This window comes from Pelodiscus sinensis, chromosome 6 (genome assembly GCF_052426305.1).
Source record: "Pelodiscus sinensis isolate ZL-2025 chromosome 6, ASM5242630v1, whole genome shotgun sequence".
In the NCBI taxonomy this organism is placed as follows: Eukaryota; Metazoa; Chordata; order Testudines; family Trionychidae; genus Pelodiscus; species Pelodiscus sinensis.
Genome location: NC_143057.1, coordinates 14,279,535 through 14,304,503, shown reverse-complemented (window position 1 = coordinate 14,304,503; position 24,969 = coordinate 14,279,535).

The window sequence follows — 24,969 nt, the reverse complement described above, 5'->3', positions numbered from 1 at the left end:
CTTTCACGGAGGAAACTTTGACTCTCATTTGATCGGAGAACAATGCTTTCTGGCGTTCTATGCCTCTCTGCAAAGACTCTCAAAGAGTAAATACGTTTGGAGTCATTATCCTGGCAAATCTAGTACCTTTCCACTCCTGGGTGTCAGTTAGCTATAGCTACTTCGACTCTTGACTACTTCAAAATTCCTCAATCCGAGTTTTCAGTTGGGTAAATTTTTCCTACACTGTTCCTTAGAGTACGTCAGAAATGCGGGAAAAATCGGCCACAGTGGGAGGAGACCCCAACGACTCTGAAGAGCTAAAGGATTTTCATGGGTCCTACTTTCATGCAGAACTCTCTGACTCTCCTTTGATGGGATAGCAATGCTTTGGCGTGCGCTGTACCTGTCTGTAAGGCCGCTAAGAGATACGGTTCATTTGGACACCTTTCCTGCCAACTCTGTTAGCTTTGCTCTGATGGGCGTCAGTTAGCTGTGACTACCTCGGCTCCTCCAGCCCAACAGCTTCCAATCTGGGTTTTCATGCGGGGACACTCTTGCAACACCATTGCTTATGTTACCGCAGAAAAGGGAGACTATCCTCCCAGAGGATCCGGAGCCAACAACAGCTCTGTCCGTGCAACAGAGTTGCTTGTGTCATCCTTACACGCACTAAAGTTTCTCGGCTATCGAAGCTTTCTCGAGCGCTGTACATTTCAGAATTTCCCGCGCAGCTGCGAGTCTTTATGAAGACAAGTCGTAGGTGTTTCCGCTCAGTGATTTCGACAAGTCAGGACCCGCCACCTTAACATTTGGCGATACGAGTTTTCATTTGGGGACACTTTTGCCACATTATTCCTTAGAGTAGGTCAGAAATGCCTGAAAACGTGGCCACACTTTCCCGAATACCCAACGACGCTATAAGCTGAAGGATTTGCATGAGTCTTACTTTCACGGAGAAAATTTTGGCTCCGATAGCCGAGAAACTGAGCCTTCAGCTCTGGTGCCTGGAATGATGACCCAAGCAGCTCTACTGAATGGACACAGATGCTGTTGGCTTCGGATCGTGGAATTACTAACGCAATCTAAGGAATAGTGTAGAAAACGTAGACCAAACTGAAAACTCGGACTGACAAGTAGGCAAGAGTGGAAGTAGCTACAGCTAAGTGACGCCCATGAGTGGAAAGGTAATAGATTTGCCAGGGAAAAGTCTCCATACGTAATTCATCTTGGAGAGATCTTGCAGTCTGGCATAGAACGCGAGAAAGCATTGTTCTGCGATCTAACGAGAGTCAAAGTTGTCTCCGTTAAAGTAAGACGCATGCAAAGCCTTCAGCTCTAAAGAGTCGTTGGGTTGTCGGGAAAGTGTGGCCAAGTTTTCAGGCATTTCTGACGTACTCTATGGAACAATTTGGAGCAAGTATCCCCAAATGAAAACTCGTATCGCCAAAGTGTTAAGGTGGCGTTTCCTGACTTGTCGAAATCACTGAGCACCTACAAGTTGTCTTCATAATGACAACACCTACGAGTTGTCTTCATAAAGAGCTTCAGCTGTGCGGGAAGTACTGTAATGTGTAGCACTCGCGAAAGCTTCGATAGGCGAGAAACTGAGCCATCAGCTTTTGTGCATGTCAGGATGACCCAAGCAACTCTGTTGCATGGACGCCGTTGTTGTCTCTAGATAGTCTGAGAGCATTCTCTACATTTTTGGGCGGTAACTTAAGAAATGGTGTTGCAAAAGCGTCTCCAAAGGAAAACCCAGACTGGAAACTGTTGGGATGGAGCCCATGTGTGGAAACATGATAGATTTGGCAGGAAATGAGTCCAAATGAACTGTATCGCTGAGCGCACAAGTTTAAATGTTTGATGTATTTATTTATCCTATTAAATAAGGTATTGCAATGAAGAATCTTCAGGAAGCCTGTGGAGCAAAGGAGCTGACAAAACCGTTGGATATTGCAGCTCTTCCTGGGCTCCCATAGATTGCTCCATAGAGAAAAGGCTGGGAATAGCTACATTTAGTCACATAGCTTATTGATCAACTAAGGAAAGTCTCTTCCTGAGTTATAATTTCATTAGTCCCTCAGACAAAATAGTTATTTTTTTTTCTGCATTTACATCTGTAGACCTTTCCCTGGCAAATCGAATGCGTTTCCACTCATGGGCTTCAGTCAGACGTGACTAGTTGGGCACCTCCACCTCAACATTTCCGAATACGGGTTTTCAATTCGAGACACATTTTCAATAACATTTCTTATATTGCTGCAGTTCTATAACTGTCTGCAAGTTCTGTCTGAGCTAAAGTTCATTTCGAGCCATTTTCCTGGCAAATCTATTACGTTTCCATTCATGGGCTTCAGGAAGCTGTGACTACTTCGGATCCCGCACCTGAATATTTCCCCAGAGGTATTTTAATTTGGGGACACTTTTTCAACACCATTCCCTAGATTACATCAGAAATGCCTGACAAATCGGCCACAAGTTCTCGAGACCTCCCCTCCCCCAACGACTCTGCTCACAGAAAGGATTTGCATGGATAATACTTTCATTCAGAAAACTTTGACTCTCATTTGCTCGGAGAGCAATGCTTTCTCGCGCTCTATGCCTGTCTGCAAGTTCTCACACAGATGACGTACATTTGGAGACATTATCCTGGCAAATCTATAACCTTTCCACTCCTGGGTATCAGTTAGCAATAGCTACTTCGGCTCTTGACTACTTCAAAGTTTCTCAAGCCGAGTTTCTCTCTGACTCTCCTTTGATCCCAGAGCAATGCTTTGGCTTGCGCTGTACCTGTCTGTAAGGGCGCTAAGAGATACGGTTCATTTGGACACTTTGCCGGGTACCGCTCTTACGTTTCAAATGATGGGCATCACTTAGTTGTGGCTACTTCGGCTCCCACAGCCAAAAGGGGCCAATCTGGGTTTTTCAGTCGGGGACTCTTTCGCAACACCATTTCTTATGTTACCGCAGAAAAGGGAGAAAATCCTCCCAGACGATCCCGAGCCAACAACAGGTGTGTCCATGCAACAGAGTTGCTTGGGTCATCCTTAAATGCACAAAAGCTGGTGGCTGAGTTTCTCGGCTATCGAAGCTTTCTCGAGCGCTATACATTTCAGAATTTCCCGCGCAACTGCGAGTCTTTATGAAGACAACTCGTAGGTGTTTCCGCTCTGTGATATTCGACAAATCAGGACCGCCACTTTAACATTTGGCGATACGAGTTTTCATTTGGGGTCACGTTTTCTACATTATTCCTTAGAGTATGTCAGAGATGCCTGAAAACTTGGCCGCTCTTTCCTGCAACCTAACGACGCTATACAGCTGAAGGCTTGGCATGCGTCTAACTTTCACGGAGGAAACTTTGACTCTCATTTGATCGGAGAACAATGCTTTCTGGCGTTCTATGCCTCTCTGCAAAGACTCTCAAAGAGTAAATACGTTTGGAGTCATTATCCTGGCAAATCTAGTACCTTTCCACTCCTGGGTGTCAGTTAGCTATAGCTACTTCGACTCTTGACTACTTCAAAATTCCTCAATCCGAGTTTTCAGTTGGGTAAATTTTTTCTACACTGTTCCTTAGAGTACGTCAGAAATGCGGGAAAAATCGGCCACAGTGGGAGGAGACCCCAACGACTCTGAAGAGCTAAAGGATTTTCATGGGTCCTACTTTCATGCAGAACTCTCTGACTCTCCTTTGATCGGATAGCAATGCTTTGGCGTGCGCTGTACCTGTCTGTAAGGGCGCTAAGAGATACGGTTCATTTGGACACCTTTCCTGCCAACTCTGTTAGCTTTGCTCTGATGGGCGTCAGTTAGCTGTGACTACCTCGGCTCCTCCAGCCCAACAGCTTCCAATCTGGGTTTTCATGCGGGGACACTCTTGCAACACCATTGCTTATGTTACCGCAGAAAAGGGAGACAATCCTCCCAGAGGATCCGGAGCCAACAACAGCTCTGTCCGTGCAACAGAGTTGCTTGTGTCATCCTTACACGCACAAAAGTTTCTCGGCTATCGAAGCTTTCTCGAGCGCTGTACATTTCAGAATTTCCCGCGCAGCTGCGAGTCTTTATGAAGACAAGTCGTAGGTGTTTCCGCTCAGTGATTTCGACAAGTCAGGACCCGCCACCTTAACATTTGGCGATACGAGTTTTCATTTGGGGACACTTTTGCCACATTATTCCTTAGAGTAGGTCAGAAATGCCTGAAAACGTGGCCACACTTTCCCGAATACCCAACGACGCTATAAGCTGAAGGATTTGCATGAGTCTTACTTTCACGGAGAAAATTTTGGCTCCGATAGCCGAGAAACTGAGCCTTCAGCTCTGGTGCCTGGAATGATGACCCAAGCAGCTCTACTGAATGGACACAGATGCTGTTGGCTTCGGATCGTGGAATTACTAACGCAATCTAAGGAATAGTGTAGAAAACGTAGACCAAACTGAAAACTCGGACTGACAAGTAGGCAAGAGTGGAAGTAGCTACAGCTAAGTGACGCCCATGAGTGGAAAGGTAATAGATTTGCCAGGGAAAAGTCTCCATACGTAATTCATCTTGGAGAGATCTTGCAGTCTGGCATAGTACGCGAGAAAGCATTGTTCTGCGATCTAACGAGAGTCAAAGTTGTCTCCGTTAAAGTAAGACGCATGCAAAGCCTTCAGCTCTAAAGAGTCGTTGGGTTGTCGGGAAAGTGTGGCCAAGTTTTCAGGCATTTCTGACGTACTCTATGGAACAATTTGGAGCAAGTATCCCCAAATGAAAACTCGTATCGCCAAAGTGTTAAGGTGGCGTTTCCTGACTTGTCGAAATCACTGAGCACCTACAAGTTGTCTTCATAATGACAACACCTACGAGTTGTCTTCATAAAGAGCTTCAGCTGTGCGGGAAGTTCTGTAATGTGTAGCACTCGCGAAAGCTTCGATAGCCGAGAAACTGAGCCATCAGCTTTTGTGCATGTCAGGATGACCCAAGCAACTCTGTTGCATGGACGCCGTTGTTGTCTCTAGATAGTCTGAGAGCATTCTCTACATTTTTGGGCGGTAACTTAAGAAATGGTGTTGCAAAAGCGTCTCCAAAGGAAAACCCAGACTGGAAACTGTTGGGATGGAGCCCATGTGTGGAAACATGATAGATTTGGCAGGAAATGAGTCCAAATGAACTGTATCGCTGAGCGCACAAGTTTAAATGTTTGATGTATTTATTTATCCTATTAAATAAGTTTTTGCAATGAAGACTCTTCAGGAAGCCTGTGGAGCAAAGGAGCTGACAAAACCATTATTGCAGCTCTTCCTGGGCTCCCATAGATTGCTCCATGGAGAAAAGGCTGGGAATAGCGACATTTAGTCACATAGCTTATTGATCAACTAAGGAAAGTCTCTTCCTGAGTTATAATTTCATTAGTCCCTCAGACAAAATAGTTATTTTTTTTTCTGCATTTACATCTGTAGACCTTTCCCTGGCAAATCGAATGCGTTTCCACTCATGGGCTTCAGTCAGACGTGACTAGTTGGGCACCTCCACCTCAACATTTCCGAATACGGGTTTTCAATTCGAGACACATTTTCAATAACATTTCTTATATTGCTGCAGTTCTATAACTGTCTGCAAGTTCTGTCTGAGCTAAAGTTCATTTCGAGCCATTTTCCTGGCAAATCTATTACGTTTCCATTCATGGGCTTCAGGAAGCTGTGACTACTTCGGATCCCGCACCTGAATATTTCCCCAGAGGTATTTTAATTTGGGGACACTTTTTCAACACCATTCCCTAGATTACATCAGAAATGCCTGACAAATCGGCCACAAGTTCTCGAGACCTCCCCTCCCCCAACGACTCTGATCACAGAAAGGATTTGCATGGATAATACTTTCATTCAGAAAACTTTGACTCTCATTTGCTCGGAGAGCAATGCTTTCTCGCGCTCTATGCCTGTCTGCAAGTTCTCACACAGATGACGTACATTTGGAGACATTATCCTGGCAAATCTATTACCTTTCCACTCCTGGGTATCAGTTAGCAATAGCTACTTCGGCTCTTGACTACTTCAAAGTTTCTCAAGCCGAGTTTCTCTCTGACTCTCCTTTGATCCCAGAGCAATGCTTTGGCTTGCGCTGTTCCTCTCTGTAAGGGCGCTAAGAGGTACGGTTCATTTGGACACTTTGCCGGGTACCGCTCTTACGTTTCAAATGATGGGCATCACTTAGTTGTGGCTACTTCGGCTCCCACAGCCAAATGGGGCCAATCTGGGTTTTCAGTCGGGGACTCTTTCGCAACACCATTTCTTATGTTACCGCAGAAAAGGGAGAAAATCCTCCCAGACGATCCCGAGCCAACAACAGGTGTGTCCATGCAACAGAGTTGCTTGGGTCATCCTTAAATGCACAAAAGCTGGTGGCTCAGTTTCTCGGCTATCGAAGCTTTCTCGAGCGCTATACATTTCAGAATTTCCCTCGCAACCGCGAGTCTTTATGAAGACAACTCGTAGGTGTTTCCGCTCTGTGATATTCGACAAATCAGGACCGCCACTTTAACATTTGGCGATACGAGTTTTCATTTGGGGGTCACGTTTTCTACATTATTCCTTAGAGTATGTCAGAGATGCCTGAAAACTTGGCCGCTCTTTCCTGCAACCTAACGACGCTATACAGCTGAAGGCTTGGCATGCGTCTAACTTTCACGGAGGAAACTTTGACTCTCATTTGATCGGAGAACAATGCTTTCTGGCGTTCTATGCCTCTCTGCAAAGACTCTCAAAGAGTAAATACGTTTGGAGTCATTATCCTGGCAAATCTAGTACCTTTCCACTCCTGGGTGTCAGTTAGCTATAGCTACTTCGACTCTTGACTACTTCAAAATTCCTCAATCCGAGTTTTCAGTTGGGTAAATTTTTCCTACACTGTTCCTTAGAGTACGTCAGAAATGCGGGAAAAATCGGCCACAGTGGGAGGAGACCCCAACGACTCTGAAGAGCTAAAGGATTTTCATGGGTCCTACTTTCATGCAGAACTCTCTGACTCTCCTTTGATGGGATAGCAATGCTTTGGCGTGCGCTGTACCTGTCTGTAAGGCCGCTAAGAGATACGGTTCATTTGGACACCTTTCCTGCCAACTCTGTTAGCTTTGCTCTGATGGGCGTCAGTTAGCTGTGACTACCTCGGCTCCTCCAGCCCAACAGCTTCCAATCTGGGTTTTCATTCGGGGACACTCTTGCAACACCATTGCTTATGTTACCGCAGAAAAGGGAGACTATCCTCCCAGAGGATCCGGAGCCAACAACAGCTCTGTCCGTGCAACAGAGTTGCTTGTGTCATCCTTACACGCACTAAAGTTTCTCGGCTATCGAAGCTTTCTCGAGCGCTGTACATTTCAGAATTTCCCGCGCAGCTGCGAGTCTTTATGAAGACAAGTCGTAGGTGTTTCCGCTCAGTGATTTCGACAAGTCAGGACCCGCCACCTTAACATTTGGCGATACGAGTTTTCATTTGGGGACACTTTTGCCACATTATTCCTTACAGTAGGTCAGAAATGCCTGAAAACGTGGCCACACTTTCCCGAATACCCAACGACGCTATAAGCTGAAGGATTTGCATGAGTCTTACTTTCACGGAGAAAATTTTGGCTCCGATAGCCGAGAAACTGAGCCTTCAGCTCTGGTGCCTGGAATGATGACCCAAGAATGGACACAGATGCTGTTGGCTTCGGATCGTGGAATTACTAACGCAATCTAAGGAATAGTGTAGAAAACGTAGACCAAACTGAAAACTCGGACTGACAAGTAGGCAAGAGTGGAAGTAGCTACAGCTAAGTGACGCCCATGAGTGGAAAGGTAAAAGATTTGCCAGGGAAAAGTCTCCATACGTAGTTCATCTTGGAGAGATCTTGCAGTCTGGCATAGAACGCGAGAAATCATTGTTCTGCGATCTAACGAGAGTCAAAGTTGTCTCCGTTAAAGTAAGACGCATGCAAAGCCTTCAGCTCTAAAGAGTCGTTGGGTTGTCGAGAAAGTGTGGCCAAGTTTACAGGCATTTCTGACGTACTCTATGGAACAATTTGGAGCAAGTATCCCCAAATGAAAACTCGTATCGCCAAGTGTTAAGGTGGCGTTTCCTGACTTGTCGAAATCACTGAGCACCTACAAGTTGTCTTCATAATGACAACACCTACGAGTTGTCTTCATAAAGAGCTTCAGCTGTGCGGGAAGTTCTGTAATGTGTAGCACTCGCGAAAGCTTCGATAGCCGAGAAACTGAGCCATCAGCTTTTGTGCATGTCAGGATGACCCAAGCAACTCTGTTGCATGGACGCCGTTGTTGTCTCTAGAAAGTCTGAGAGCATGCTCTACATTTTTGGGCGGTAACTTAAGAAATGGTGTTGCAAAAGCGTCTCCAAAGGAAAACCCAGACTGGAAACTGTTGGGATGGAGCCCATGTGTGGAAACATGATAGATTTGGCAGGAAATGAGTCCAAATGAACTGTATCGCTGAGCGCACAAGTTTAAATGTTTGATGTATTTATTTATCCTATTAAATAAGGTATTGCAATGAAGAAGCTTCAGGAAGCCTGTGGAGCAAAGGAGCTGACAAAACCGTTGGATATTGCAGCTCTTCCTGGGCTCCCATAGATTGCTCCATAGAGAAAAGGCTGGGAATAGCTACATTTAGTCACATAGCTTATTGATCAAATAAGGAAAGTCTCTTCCTGAGTTATAATTTCATTAGTCCCTCAGACAAAATAGTTATTTTTTTTTCTGCATTTACATCTGTAGACCTTTCCCTGGCAAATCGAATGCGTTTCCACTCATGGGCTTCAGTCAGACGTGACTAGTTGGGCACCTCCACCTCAACATTTCCGAATACGGGTTTTCAATTCGAGACACATTTTCAATAACATTTCTTATATTGCTGCAGTTCTATAACTGTCTGCAAGTTCTGTCTGAGCTAAAGTTCATTTCGAGCCATTTTCCTGGCAAATCTATTACGTTTCCATTCATGGGCTTCAGGAAGCTGTGACTACTTCGGATCCCGCACCTGAATATTTCCCCAGAGGTATTTTCATTTGGGGACACTTTTTCAACACCATTCCCTAGATTACATCAGAAATGCCTGACAAATCGGCCACAAGTTCTCGAGACCTCCCCTCCCCCAACGACTCTGCTCACAGAAAGGATTTGCATGGATAATACTTTCATTCAGAAAACTTTGACTCTCATTTGCTCGGAGAGCAATGCTTTCTCGCGCTCTATGCCTGTCTGCAAGTTCTCACACAGATGACGTACATTTGGAGACATTATCCTGGCAAATCTATAACCTTTCCACTCCTGGGTATCAGTTAGCAATAGCTACTTCGGCTCTTGACTACTTCAAAGTTTCTCAAGCCGAGTTTCTCTCTGACTCTCCTTTGATCCCAGAGCAATGCTTTGGCTTGCGCTGTACCTCTCTGTAAGGGCGCTAAGAGATACGGTTCATTTGGACACTTTGCCGGGTACCGCTCTTACGTTTCAAATGATGGGCATCACTTAGTTGTGGCTACTTCGGCTCCCACAGCCAAAAGGGGCCAATCTGGGTTTTCAGTCGGGGACTCTTTCGCAACACCATTTCTTATGTTACCGCAGAAAAGGGAGAAAATCCTCCCAGACGATCCCGAGCCAACAACAGGTGTGTCCATGCAACAGAGTTGCTTGGGTCATCCTTAAATGCACAAAAGCTGGTGGCTGAGTTTCTCGGCTATCGAAGCTTTCTCGAGCGCTATACATTTCAGAATTTCCCGCGCAACTGTGAGTCTTTATGAAGACAACTCGTAGGTGTTTCCGCTCTGTGATATTCGACAAATCAGGACCGCCACTTTAACATTTGGCGATACGAGTTTTCATTTGGGGTCACGTTTTCTACATTATTCCTTAGAGTATGTCAGAGATGCCTGAAAACTTGGCCGCTCTTTCCTGCAACCTAACGACGCTATACAGCTGAAGGCTTGGCATGCGTCTAACTTTCACGGAGGAAACTTTGACTCTCATTTGATCGGAGAACAATGCTTTCTGGCGTTCTATGCCTCTCTGCAAAGACTCTCAAAGAGTAAATACGTTTGGAGTCATTATCCTGGCAAATCTAGTACCTTTCCACTCCTGGGTGTCAGTTAGCTATAGCTACTTCGACTCTTGACTACTTCAAAATTCCTCAATCCGAGTTTTCAGTTGGGTAAATTTTTCCTACACTGTTCCTTAGAGTACGTCAGAAATGCGGGAAAAATCGGCCACAGTGGGAGGAGACCCCAACGACTCTGAAGAGCTAAAGGATTTTCATGGGTCCTACTTTCATGCAGAACTCTCTGACTCTCCTTTGATGGGATAGCAATGCTTTGGCGTGCGCTGTACCTGTCTGTAAGGCCGCTAAGAGATACGGTTCATTTGGACACCTTTCCTGCCAACTCTGTTAGCTTTGCTCTGATGGGCGTCAGTTAGCTGTGACTACCTCGGCTCCTCCAGCCCAACAGCTTCCAATCTGGGTTTTCATGCGGGGACACTCTTGCAACACCATTGCTTATGTTACCGCAGAAAAGGGAGACTATCCTCCCAGAGGATCCGGAGCCAACAACAGCTCTGTCCGTGCAACAGAGTTGCTTGTGTCATCCTTACACGCACTAAAGTTTCTCGGCTATCGAAGCTTTCTCGAGCGCTGTACATTTCAGAATTTCCCGCGCAGCTGCGAGTCTTTATGAAGACAAGTCGTAGGTGTTTCCGCTCAGTGATTTCGACAAGTCAGGACCCGCCACCTTAACATTTGGCGATACGAGTTTTCATTTGGGGACACTTTTGCCACATTATTCCTTACAGTAGGTCAGAAATGCCTGAAAACGTGGCCACACTTTCCCGAATACCCAACGACGCTATAAGCTGAAGGATTTGCATGAGTCTTACTTTCACGGAGAAAATTTTGGCTCCGATAGCCGAGAAACTGAGCCTTCAGCTCTGGTGCCTGGAATGATGACCCAAGCAGCTCTACTGAATGGACACAGATGCTGTTGGCTTCGGATCGTGGAATTACTAACGCAATCTAAGGAATAGTGTAGAAAACGTAGACCAAACTGAAAACTCGGACTGACTAGTAGGCAAGAGTGGAAGTAGCTACAGCTAAGTGACGCCCATGAGTGGAAAGGTAATAGATTTGCCAGGGAAAAGTCTCCATACGTAGTTCATCTTGGAGAGATCTTGCAGTCTGGCATAGAACGCGAGAAAGCATTGTTCTGCGATCTAACGAGAGTCAAAGTTGTCTCCGTTAAAGTAAGACGCATGCAAAGCCTTCAGCTCTAAAGAGTCGTTGGGTTGTCGGGAAAGTGTGGCCAAGTTTTCAGGCATTTCTGACGTACTCTATGGAACAATTTGGAGCAAGTATCCCCAAATGAAAACTCGTATCGCCAAGTGTTAAGGTGGCGTTTCCTGACTTGTCGAAATCACTGAGCACCTACAAGTTGTCTTCATAATGACAACACCTACGAGTTGTCTTCATAAAGAGCTTCAGCTGTGCGGGAAGTTCTGTAATGTGTAGCACTCGCGAAAGCTTCGATAGCCGAGAAACTGAGCCATCAGCTTTTGTGCATGTCAGGATGACCCAAGCAACTCTGTTGCATGGACGCCGTTGTTGTTGTCTCTAGAAAGTCTGAGAGCATGCTCTACATTTTTGGGCGGTAACTTAAGAAATGGTGTTGCAAAAGCGTCTCCAAAGGAAAACCCAGACTGGAAACTGTTGGGATGGAGCCCATGTGTGGAAACATGATAGATTTGGCAGGAAATGAGTCCAAATGAACTGTATCGCTGAGCGCACAAGTTTAAATGTTTGATGTATTTATTTATCCTATTAAATAAGGTATTGCAATGAAGAATCTTCAGGAAGCCTGTGGAGCAAAGGAGCTGACAAAACCGTTGGATATTGCAGCTCTTCCTGGGCTCCCATAGATCGCTCCATGGAGAAAAGGCTGGGAATAGCTACATTTGGTCAAATAGCTTATTGATCAAATAAGGAAAGTCTCTTCCTGAGTTATAATTTCATTAGTCCCTCAGACAAAATAGTTATTTTTTTTTCTGAATTTACATCTGTAGACCTTTCCCTGGCAAATCGAATGCGTTTCCACTCATGGGCTTCAGTCAGACGTGACTAGTTGGGCACCTCCACCTCAACATTTCCGAATACGGGTTTTCAATTCGAGACACATTTTCAATAACATTTCTTATATTGCTGCAGTTCTATAACTGTCTGCAAGTTCTGTCTGAGCTAAAGTTCATTTCGAGCCATTTTCCTGGCAAATCTATTACGTTTCCATTCATGGGCTTCAGGAAGCTGTGACTACTTCGGATCCCGCACCTGAATATTTCCCCAGAGGTATTTTAATTTGGGGACACTTTTTCAACACCATTCCCTAGATTACATCAGAAATGCCTGACAAATCGACCACAAGTTCTCGAGACCTCCCCTCCCCCAACGACTCTGATCACAGAAAGGATTTGCATGGATAATACTTTCATTCAGAAAACTTTGACTCTCATTTGCTCGGAGAGCAATGCTTTCTCGCGCTCTATGCCTGTCTGCAAGTTCTCACACAGATGACGTACATTTGGAGACATTATCCTGGCAAATCTATTACCTTTCCACTCCTGGGTATCAGTTAGCAATAGCTACTTCGGCTCTTGACTACTTCAAAGTTTCTCAATCCGAGTTTCTCTCTGACTCTCCTTTGATCCCAGAGCAATGCTTTGGCTTGCGCTGTTCCTCTCTGTAAGGGCGCTAAGAGGTACGGTTCATTTGGACACTTTGCCGGGTACCGCTCTTACGTTTCAAATGATGGGCATCACTTAGTTGTGGCTCCTTCGGCTCCCTCAGCCAAAAGGGGCCAATCTGGGTTTTCAGTCGGGGACTCTTTCGTAACACCATTTCTTATGTTACCGCAGAAAAGGGAGAAAATCCTCCCAGACGATCCCGAGCCAACAACAGGTGTGTCCATGCAACATAGTTCCTTGGGTCATCCTTAAATGCACAAAAGCTGGTGGCTGAGTTTCTCGGTTATCGATGCTTTCTCGAGCGCTATACATTTCAGAATTTCCCGCGCTACTGTGAGTCTTTACGAAGACAACTCGTAGGTGTTTCCGCTCTGTGATATTCGACAAATCAGGACCGCCACTTTAACATTTGGCGATACGAGTTTTCATTTGGGGTCACGTTTTCTACATTATTCCTTAGAGTATGTCAGAGATGCATGAAAACTTGGCTGCTCTTTCCTGCAACCCAACGACGCTATACAGCTGAAGGCTTGGCATGCGTCTAACTTTCACGGAGGAAACTTTGACTCTCATTTGATCGGAGAACAATGCTTTCTGGCGTTCTATGCCTCTCTGCAAAGACTCTCAAAGAGTAAATACGTTTGGAGTCATTATCCTGGCAAATCTAGTACCTTTCCACTCCTGGGTGTCAGTTAGCTATAGCTACTTCGACTCTTGACTACTTCAAAATTCCTCAATCCGAGTTTTCAGTTGGGTAAATTTTTCCTACACTGTTCCTTAGAGTACGTCAGAAATGCGGGAAAAATCGGCCACAGTGGGAGGAGACCCCAACGACTCTGAAGAGCTAAAGGATTTTCATGGGTCCTACTTTCATGCAGAACTCTCTGACTCTCCTTTGATGGGATAGCAATGCTTTGGCGTGCGCTGTACCTGTCTGTAAGGCCGCTAAGAGATACGGTTCATTTGGACACCTTTCCTGCCAACTCTGTTAGCTTTGCTCTGATGGGCGTCAGTTAGCTGTGACTACCTCGGCTCCTCCAGCCCAACAGCTTCCAATCTGGGTTTTCATTCGGGGACACTCTTGCAACACCATTGCTTATGTTACCGCAGAAAAGGGAGACTATCCTCCCAGAGGATCCGGAGCCAACAACAGCTCTGTCCGTGCAACAGAGTTGCTTGTGTCATCCTTACACGCACTAAAGTTTCTCGGCTATCGAAGCTTTCTCGAGCGCTGTACATTTCAGAATTTCCCGCGCAGCTGCGAGTCTTTATGAAGTCAAGTCGTAGGTGTTTCCGCTCAGTGATTTCGACAAGTCAGGACCCGCCACCTTAACATTTGGCGATACGAGTTTTCATTTGGGGACACTTTTGCCACATTATTCCTTACAGTAGGTCAGAAATGCCTGAAAACCTGGCCACACTTTCCCGAATACCCAACGACGCTATAAGCTGAAGGATTTGCATGAGTCTTACTTTCACGGAGAAAATTTTGGCTCCGATAGCCGAGAAACTGAGCCTTCAGCTCTGGTGCCTGGAATGATGACCCAAGCAGCTCTACTGAATGGACACAGATGCTGTTGGCTTCGGATCGTGGAATTACTAACGCAATCTAAGGAATAGTGTAGAAAACGTAGACCAAACTGAAAACTCGGACTGACAAGTAGGCAAGAGTGGAAGTAGCTACAGCTAAGTGACGCCCATGAGTGGAAAGGTAAAAGATTTGCCAGGGAAAAGTCTCCATACGTAGTTCATCTTGGAGAGATCTTGCAGTCTGGCATAGAACGCGAGAAATCATTGTTCTGCGATCTAACGAGAGTCAAAGTTGTCTCCGTTAAAGTAAGACGCATGCAAAGCCTTCAGCTCTAAAGAGTCGTTGGGTTGTCGAGAAAGTGTGGCCAAGTTTACAGGCATTTCTGACGTACTCTATGGAACAATTTGGAGCAAGTATCCCCAAATGAAAACTCGTATCGCCAAGTGTTAAGGTGGCGTTTCCTGACTTGTCGAAATCACTGAGCACCTACAAGTTGTCTTCATAATGACAACACCTACGAGTTGTCTTCATAAAGAGCTTCAGCTGTGCGGGAAGTTCTGTAATGTGTAGCACTCGCGAAAGCTTCGATAGCCGAGAAACTGAGCCATCAGCTTTTGTGCATGTCAGGATGACCCAAGCAACTCTGTTGCATGGACGCCGTTGTTGTCTCTAGAAAGTCTGAGAGCATGCTCTACATTTTTGGGCGGTAACTTAAGAAATGGTGTTGCAAAAGCGTCTCCAAAGGAAAACCCAGACTGGAAACTGTTGGGATGGAGCCCATGTGTGGAAACATGATAGATTTGGCAGGAAATGAGTCCAAATGAACTGTATCGCTGAGCGCACAAGTTTAAATGTTTGATGTATTTATTTATCCTATTAAATAAGGTATTGCAATGAAGAAGCTTCAGGAAGCCTTTGGAGCAAAGGAGCTGACAAAACCGTTGGATATTGCAGCTCTTCCTGGGCTCCCATAGATTGCTCCATAGAGAAAAGGCTGGGAATAGCTACATTTAGTCACATAGCTTATTGATCAAATAAGGAAAGTCTCTTCCTGAGTTATAATTTCATTAGTCCCTCAGACAAAATAGTTATTTTTTTTTCTGCATTTACATCTGTAGACCTTTCCCTGGCAAATCGAATGCGTTTCCACTCATGGGCTTCAGTCAGACGTGACTAGTTGGGCACCTCCACCTCAACATTTCCGAATACGGGTTTTCAATTCGAGACACATTTTCAATAACATTTCTTATATTGCTGCAGTTCTATAACTGTCTGCAAGTTCTGTCTGAGCTAAAGTTCATTTCGAGCCATTTTCCTGGCAAATCTATTACGTTTCCATTCATGGGCTTCAGGAAGCTGTGACTACTTCGGATCCCGCACCTGAATATTTCCCCAGAGGTATTTTCATTTGGGGACACTTTTTCAACACCATTCCCTAGATTACATCAGAAATGCCTGACAAATCGGCCACAAGTTCTCGAGACCTCCCCTCCCCCAACGACTCTGCTCACAGAAAGGATTTGCATGGATAATACTTTCATTCAGAAAACTTTGACTCTCATTTGCTCGGAGAGCAATGCTTTCTCGCGCTCTATGCCTGTCTGCAAGTTCTCACACAGATGACGTACATTTGGAGACATTATCCTGGCAAATCTATAACCTTTCCACTCCTGGGTATCAGTTAGCAATAGCTACCTCGGCTCTTGACTACTTCAAAGGTTCTCAATCCGAGTTTCTCTCTGACTCTCCTTTGATCCCAGAGCAATGCTTTGGCTTGCGCTGTACCTGTCTGTAAGGGCGCTAAGAGATACGGTTCATTTGGACACTTTGCCTGGTACCGCTCTTACGTTTCAAATGATGGGCATCACTTAGTTGTGGCTACTTCGGCTCCTCCAGCCAAAAGGGGCCAATCTGGGTTTTTCAGTCGGGGACTCTTTCTCAACACCATTTCTTATGTTACCGCAGAAAAGGGAGAAAATCCTCCCAGACGATCCCGAGCCAACAACAGGTGTGTCCATGCAACAGAGTTGCTTGGGTCATCCTTAAATGCACAAAAGCTGGTGGCTCAGTTTCTCGGCTATCGAAGCTTTCTCGAGCGCTATACATTTCAGAATTTCCCGCGCAACTGCGAGTCTTTATGAAGACAACTCGTAGGTGTTTCCGCTCTGTGATATTCGACAAGTCAGGACCGCCACTTTAACATTTAGCGATACGAGTTTTCATTTGGGGTCACGTTTTCTACATTATTCCTTAGAGTATGTCAGAGATGCCTGAAAACTTGGCCGCTCTTTCCTGCAACCTAACGACGCTATACAGCTGAAGGCTTGGCATGCGTCTAACTTTCACGGAGGAAACTTTGACTCTCATTTGATCGGAGAACAATGATTTCTGGCGTTCTATGCCTCTCTGCAAAGACTCTCAAAGAGTAAATACGTTTGGAGTCATTATCCTGGCAAATCTAGTACCTTTCCACTCCTGGGTGTCAGTTAGCTATAGCTACTTCGACTCTTGACTACTTCAAAATTCCTCAATCCGAGTTTTCAGTTGGGTAAATTTTTCCTACACTGTTCCTTAGAGTACGTCAGAAATGCGGGAAAAATCGGCCACAGTGGGAGGAGACCCCAACGACTCTGAAGAGCTAAAGGATTTTCATGGGTCCTACTTTCATGCAGAACTCTCTGACTCTCCTTTGATGGGATAGCAATGCTTTGGCGTGCGCTGTACCTGTCTGTAAGGCCGCTAAGAGATACGGTTCATTTGGACACCTTTCCTGCCAACTCTGTTAGCTTTGCTCTGATGGGCGTCAGTTAGCTGTGACTACCTCGGCTCCTCCAGCCCAACAGCTTCCAATCTGGGTTTTCATGCGGGGACACTCTTGCAACACCATTGCTTATGTTACCGCAGAAAAGGGAGACTATCCTCCCAGAGGATCCGGAGCCAACAACAGCTCTGTCCGTGCAACAGAGTTGCTTGTGTCATCCTTACACGCACTAAAGTTTCTCGGCTATCGAAGCTTTCTCGAGCGCTGTACATTTCAGAATTTCCCGCGCAGCTGCGAGTCTTTATGAAGACAAGTCGTAGGTGTTTCCGCTCAGTGATTTCGACAAGTCAGGACCCGCCACCTTAACATTTGGCGATACGAGTTTTCATTTGGGGACACTTTTGCCACATTATTCCTTACAGTAGGTCAGAAATGCCTGAAAACGTGGCCACACTTTCCCGAATACCCAACGACGCTATAAGCTGAAGGATTTGCATGAGTCTTACTTTCACGGAGAAAATTTTGGCTCCGATAGCCGAGAAACTGAGCCTTCAGCTCTGGTGCCTGGAATGATGACCCAAGCAGCTCTACTGAATGGACACAGATGCTGTTGGCTTCGGATCGTGGAATTACTAACGCAATCTAAGGAATAGTGTAGAAAACGTAGACCAAACTGAAAACTCGGACTGACAAGTAGGCAAGAGTGGAAGTAGCTACAGCTAAGTGACGCCCATGAGTGGAAAGGTAAAAGATTTGCCAGGGAAACGTCTCCATACGTAGTTCATCTTGGAGAGATCTTGCAGTCTGGCATAGAACGCGAGAAATCATTGTTCTGCGATCTAACGAGAGTCAAAGTTGTCTCCGTTAAAGTAAGACGCATGCAAAGCCTTCAGCTCTAAAGAGTCGTTGGGTTGTCGGGAAAGTGTGGCCAAGTTTACAGGCATTTCTGACGTACTCTATGGAACAATTTGGAGCAAGTATCCCCAAATGAAAACTCGTATCGCCAAGTGTTAAGGTGGCGTTTCCTGACTTGTCGAAATCACTGAGCACCTACAAGTTGTCTTCATAATGACAACACCTACGAGTTGTCTTCATAAAGAGCTTCAGCTGTGCGGGAAGTACTGTAATGTGTAGCACTCGCGAAAGCTTCGATAGCCGAGAAACTGAGCCATCAGCTTTTGTGCATGTCAGGATGACCCAAGCAACTCTGTTGCATGGACGCCGTTGTTGTCTCTAGAAAGTCTGAGAGCATGCTCTACATTTTTGGGCGGTAACTTAAGAAATGGTGTTGCAAAAGCGTCTCCAAAGGAAAACCCAGACTGGAAACTGTTGGGATGGAGCCCATGTGTGGAAACATGATAGATTTGGCAGGAAATGAGTCCAAATGAACTGTATCGCTGAGCGCACAAGTTTAAATGTTTGATGTATTTATTTATCCTATTAAATAAGGTATTGCAATGAAGAAGCTTCAGGAAGCCTTTGGAGCAAAGGAGCTGACAAAACCGTTGGATATTGCAGCTCTTCCTGGGCTCCCATAGATTGCTCCATAGAGAAAAGGCTGGGAATAGCTACATTTAGTCACATAGCTTATTGATCAAATAAGGAAAGTCTCTTCCTGAGTTATAATTTCATTAGTCCCTCAGACAAAATAGTTATTTTTTTTTCTGCATTTACATCTGTAGACCTTTCCCTGGCAAATCGAATGCGTTTCCACTCATGGGCTTCAGTCAGACGTGACTAGTTGGGCACCTCCACCTCAACATTTCCGAATACGGGTTTTCAATTCGAGACACATTTTCAATAACATTTCTTATATTGCTGCAGTTCTATAACTGTCTGCAAGTTCTGTCTGAGCTAAAGTTCATTTCGAGCCATTTTCCTGGCAAATCTATTACGTTTCCATTCATGGGCTTCAGGAAGCTGTGACTACTTCGGATCCCGCACCTGAATATTTCCCCAGAGGTATTTTCATTTGGGGACACTTTTTCAACACCATTCCCTAGATTACATCAGAAATGCCTGACAAATCGGCCACAAGTTCTCGAGACCTCCCCTCCCCCAACGACTCTGCTCACAGAAAGGATTTGCATGGATAATACTTTCATTCAGAAAACTTTGACTCTCATTTGCTCGGAGAGCAATGCTTTCTCGCGCTCTATGCCTGTCTGCAAGTTCTCACACAGATGACGTACATTTGGAGACATTATCCTGGCAAATCTATAACCTTTCCACTCCTGGGTATCAGTTAGCAATAGCTACCTCGGCTCTTGACTACTTCAAAGGTTCTCAATCCGAGTTTCTCTCTGACTCTCCTTTGATCCCAGAGCAATGCTTTGGCTTGCGCTGTACCTGTCTGTAAGGGCGCTAAGAGATACGGTTCATTTGGACACTTTGCCTGGTACCGCTCTTACGTTTCAAATGATGGGCATCACTTAGTTGTGGCTACTTCGGCTCCTCCAGCCAAAAGGGGCCAATCTGGGTTTTTCAGTCGGGGACTCTTTCTCAACACCATTTCTTATGTTACCGCAGAAAAGGGAGAAAATCCTCCCAGACGATCCCGAGCCAACAACAGGTGTGTCCATGCAACAGAGTTGCTTGGGTCATCCTTAAATGCACAAAAGCTGGTGGCTCAGTTTCTCGGCTATCGAAGCTTTCTCGAGCGCTATACATTTCAGAATTTCCCGCGCAACTGCGAGTCTTTATGAAGACAACTCGTAGGTGTTTCCGCTCTGTGATATTCGACAAGTCAGGACCGCCACTTTAACATTTAGCGATACGAGTTTTCATTTGGGGTCACGTTTTCTACATTATTCCTTAGAGTATGTCAGAGATGCCTGAAAACTTGGCCGCTCTTTCCTGCAACCTAACGACGCTATACAGCTGAAGGCTTGGCATGCGTCTAACTTTCACGGAGGAAACTTTGACTCTCATTTGATCGGAGAACAATGATTTCTGGCGTTCTATGCCTCTCTGCAAAGACTCTCAAAGAGTAAATACGTTTGGAGTCATTATCCTGGCAAATCTAGTACCTTTCCACTCCTGGGTGTCAGTTAGCTATAGCTACTTCGACTCTTGACTACTTCAAAATTCCTCAATCCGAGTTTTCAGTTGGGTAAATTTTTTCTACACTGTTCCTTAGAGTACGTCAGAAATGCGGGAAAAATCGGCCACAGTGGGAGGAGACCCCAACGACTCTGAAGAGCTAAAGGATTTTCATGGGTCCTACTTTCATGCAGAACTCTCTGACTCTCCTTTGATCGGATAGCAATGCTTTGGCGTGCGCTGTACCTGTCTGTAAGGGCGCTAAGAGATACGGTTCATTTGGACACCTTTCCTGCCAACTCTGTTAGCTTTGCTCTGATGGGCGTCAGTTAGCTGTGACTACCTCGGCTCCTCCAGCCCAACAGCTTCCAATCTGGGTTTTCATGCGGGAACACTCTTGCAACACCATTGCTTATGTTACCGCAGAAAAGGGAGACAATCCTCCCAGAGGATCCGGAGCCAACAACAGCTCTGTCCGTGCAACAGAGTTGCTTGTGTCATCCTTACACGCACAAAAGTTTCTCGGCTATCGAAGCTTTCTCGAGCGCTGTACATTTCAGAATTTCCCGCGCAGCTGCGAGTCTTTATGAAGACAAGTCGTAGGTGTTTCCGCTCAGTGATTTCGACAAGTCAGGACCCGCCACCTTAACATTTGGCGATACGAGTTTTCATTTGGGGACACTTTTGCCACATTATTCCTTAGAGTAGGTCAGAAATGCCTGAAAACGTGGCCACACTTTCCCGAATACCCAACGACGCTATAAGCTGAAGGATTTGCATGAGTCTTACTTTCACGGAGAAAATTTTGCCTCCGATAGCCGAGAAACTGAGCCATCAGCTTTGGTGCATGGAATGATGACCCAAGCAGCTCTACTGAATGGACACAGATGCTGTTGGCTTCGGATCGTGGAATTACTAACGCAATCTAAGGAATAGTGTAGAAAAAGTAGACCAAACTGAAAACTCGGAGTGACTAGTAGGCAAGAGTGGAAGTAGCTACAGCTAAGTGACGCCCATGAGTGGAAAGGTAATAGATTTCCCAGAGAAAAGTCTCCATACGTAGTTCATCTTGGAGAGATCTTGCAGTCTGGCATAGAACGCGAGAAAGCATTGTTCTCCGATCTAACGAGAGTCAAAGTTGTCTCCGTTACAGTAAGACGCATGCAAAGCCTTCAGCTCTAAAGAGTCGTTGGGTTGTCGGGAAAGTGTGGCCAAGGTTTCAGGCATTTCTGACGTACTCTATGGAACAATTTGGAGCAAGTATCCCCAAATGAAAACTCGTATCGCCAAGTGTTAAGGTGGCGTTTCCTGACTTGTCGAAATCACTGAGCACCTACAAGTTGTCTTCATAATGACAACACCTACGAGTTGTCTTCATAAAGAGCTTCAGCTGTGCGGGAAGTACTGTAATGTGTAGCACTCGCGAAAGCTTCGATAGCCGAGAAACTGAGCCATCAGCTTTTGTGCATGTCAGGATGTCCCAAGCAACTCTGTTGCATGGACGCCGTTGTTGTCTCTAGATAGTCTGAGAGCATTCTCTACATTTTTGGGCGGTAACTTAAGAAATGGTGTTGCAAAAGCGTCTCCAAAGGAAAACCCAGACTGGAAACTGTTGGGATGGAGCCCATGTGTGGAAACATGATAGATTTGGCAGGAAATGAGTCCAAATGAACTGTATCGCTGAGCGCACAAGTTTAAATGTTTGGTGTATTTATTTATCCTATTAAATAAGTTATTGCAATGAAGAATCTTCAGGAAGCCTGTGGAGCAAAGGAGCTGACAAAACCGTTGGATATTGCAGCTCTTCCTGGGCTCCCATAGATTGCTCCATAGAGAAAAGGCTGGGAATAGCTACATTTAGTCACATAGCTTATTGATCAACTAAGGAAAGTCTCTTCCTGAGTTATAATTTCATTAGTCCCTCAGACAAAATAGTTATTTTTTTTTCTGCATTTACATCTGTAGACCTTTCCCTGGCAAATCGAATGCGTTTCCACTCATGGGCTTCAGTCAGACGTGACTAGTTGGGCACCTCCACCTCAACATTTCCGAATACGGGTTTTCAATTCGAGACACATTTTCAATAACATTTCTTATATTGCTGCAGTTCTATAACTGTCTGCAAGTTCTGTCTGAGCTAAAGTTCATTTCGAGCCATTTTCCTGGCAAATCTATTACGTTTCCATTCATGGGCTTCAGGAAGCTGTGACTACTTCGGATCCCGCACCTGAATATTTCCCCAGAGGTATTTTAATTTGGGGACACTTTTTCAACACCATTCCCTAGATTACATCAGAAATGCCTGACAAATCGGCCACAAGTTCTCGAGACCTCCCCTCCCCCAACGACTCTGCTCACAGAAAGGATTTGCATGGATAATACTTTCATTCAGAAAACTTTGACTCTCATTTGCTCGGAGAGCAATGCTTTCTCGCGCTCTATGCCTGTCTGCAAGTTCTCACACAGATGACGTACATTTGGAGACATTATCCTGGCAAATCTATAACCTTTCCACTCCTGGGTATCAGTTAGCAATAGCTACTTCGGCTCTTGACTACTTCAAAGTTTCTCAAGCCGAGTTTCTCTCTGACTCTCCTTTGATCCCAGAGCAATGCTTTGGCTTGCGCTGTACCTGTCTGTAAGGGCGCTAAGAGATACGGTTCATTTGGACACTTTGCCGGGTACCGCTCTTACGTTTCAAATGATGGGCATCACTTAGTTGTGGCTACTTCGGCTCCCACAGCCAAAAGGGGCCAATCTGGGTTTTCAGTCGGGGACTCTTTCTCAACACCATTTCTTATGTTACCGCAGAAAAGGGAGAAAATCCTCCCAGACGATCCCGAGCCAACAACAGGTGTGTCCATGCAACAGAGTTGCTTGGGTCATCCTTAAATGCACAAAAGCTGGTGGCTGAGTTTCTCGGCTATCGAAGCTTTCTCGAGCGCTATACATTTCAGAATTTCCCGCGCAACTGTGAGTCTTTATGAAGACAACTCGTAGGTGTTTCCGCTCTGTGATATTCGACAAGTCAGGACCGCCACTTTAACATTTAGCGATACGAGTTTTCATTTGGGGTCACGTTTTCTACATTATTCCTTAGAGTATGTCAGAGATGCCTGAAAACTTGGCCGCTCTTTCCTGCAACCTAACGACGCTATACAGCTGAAGGCTTGGCATGCGTCTAACTTTCACGGAGGAAACTTTGACTCTCATTTGATCGGAGAACAATGATTTCTGGCGTTCTATGCCTCTCTGCAAAGACTCTCAAAGAGTAAATACGTTTGGAGTCATTATCCTGGCAAATCTAGTACCTTTCCACTCCTGGGTGTCAGTTAGCTATAGCTACTTCGACTCTTGACTACTTCAAAATTCCTCAATCCGAGTTTTCAGTTGGGTAAATTTTTCCTACACTGTTCCTTAGAGTACGTCAGAAATGCGGGAAAAATCGGCCACAGTGGGAGGAGACCCCAACGACTCTGAAGAGCTAAAGGATTTTCATGGGTCCTACTTTCATGCAGAACTCTCTGACTCTCCTTTGATGGGATAGCAATGCTTTGGCGTGCGCTGTACCTGTCTGTAAGGCCGCTAAGAGATACGGTTCATTTGGACACCTTTCCTGCCAACTCTGTTAGCTTTGCTCTGATGGGCGTCAGTTAGCTGTGACTACCTCGGCTCCTCCAGCCCAACAGCTTCCAATCTGGGTTTTCATGCGGGGACACTCTTGCAACACCATTGCTTATGTTACCGCAGAAAAGGGAGACTATCCTCCCAGAGGATCCGGAGCCAACAACAGCTCTGTCCGTGCAACAGAGTTGCTTGTGTCATCCTTACACGCACTAAAGTTTCTCGGCTATCGAAGCTTTCTCGAGCGCTGTACATTTCAGAATTTCCCGCGCAGCTGCGAGTCTTTATGAAGACAAGTCGTAGGTGTTTCCGCTCAGTGATTTCGACAAGTCAGGACCCGCCACCTTAACATTTGGCGATACGAGTTTTCATTTGGGGACACTTTTGCCACATTATTCCTTACAGTAGGTCAGAAATGCCTGAAAACGTGGCCACACTTTCCCGAATACCCAACGACGCTATAAGCTGAAGGATTTGCATGAGTCTTACTTTCACGGAGAAAATTTTGGCTCCGATAGCCGAGAAACTGAGCCTTCAGCTCTGGTGCCTGGAATGATGACCCAAGCAGCTCTACTGAATGGACACAGATGCTGTTGGCTTCGGATCGTGGAATTACTAACGCAATCTAAGGAATAGTGTAGAAAACGTAGACCAAACTGAAAACTCGGACTGACAAGTAGGCAAGAGTGGAAGTAGCTACAGCTAAGTGACGCCCATGAGTGGAAAGGTAAAAGATTTGCCAGGGAAAAGTCTCCATACGTAGTTCATCTTGGAGAGATCTTGCAGTCTGGCATAGAACGCGAGAAATCATTGTTCTGCGATCTAACGAGAGTCAAAGTTGTCTCCGTTAAAGTAAGACGCATGCAAAGCCTTCAGCTCTAAAGAGTCGTTGGGTTGTCGAGAAAGTGTGGCCAAGTTTACAGGCATTTCTGACGTACTCTATGGAACAATTTGGAGCAAGTATCCCCAAATGAAAACTCGTATCGCCAAGTGTTAAGGTGGCGTTTCCTGACTTGTCGAAATCACTGAGCACCTACAAGTTGTCTTCATAATGACAACACCTACGAGTTGTCTTCATAAAGAGCTTCAGCTGTGCGGGAAGTACTGTAATGTGTAGCACTCGCGAAAGCTTCGATAGCCGAGAAACTGAGCCATCAGCTTTTGTGCATGTCAGGATGACCCAAGCAACTCTGTTGCATGGACGCCGTTGTTGTCTCTAGAAAGTCTGAGAGCATGCTCTACATTTTTGGGCGGTAACTTAAGAAATG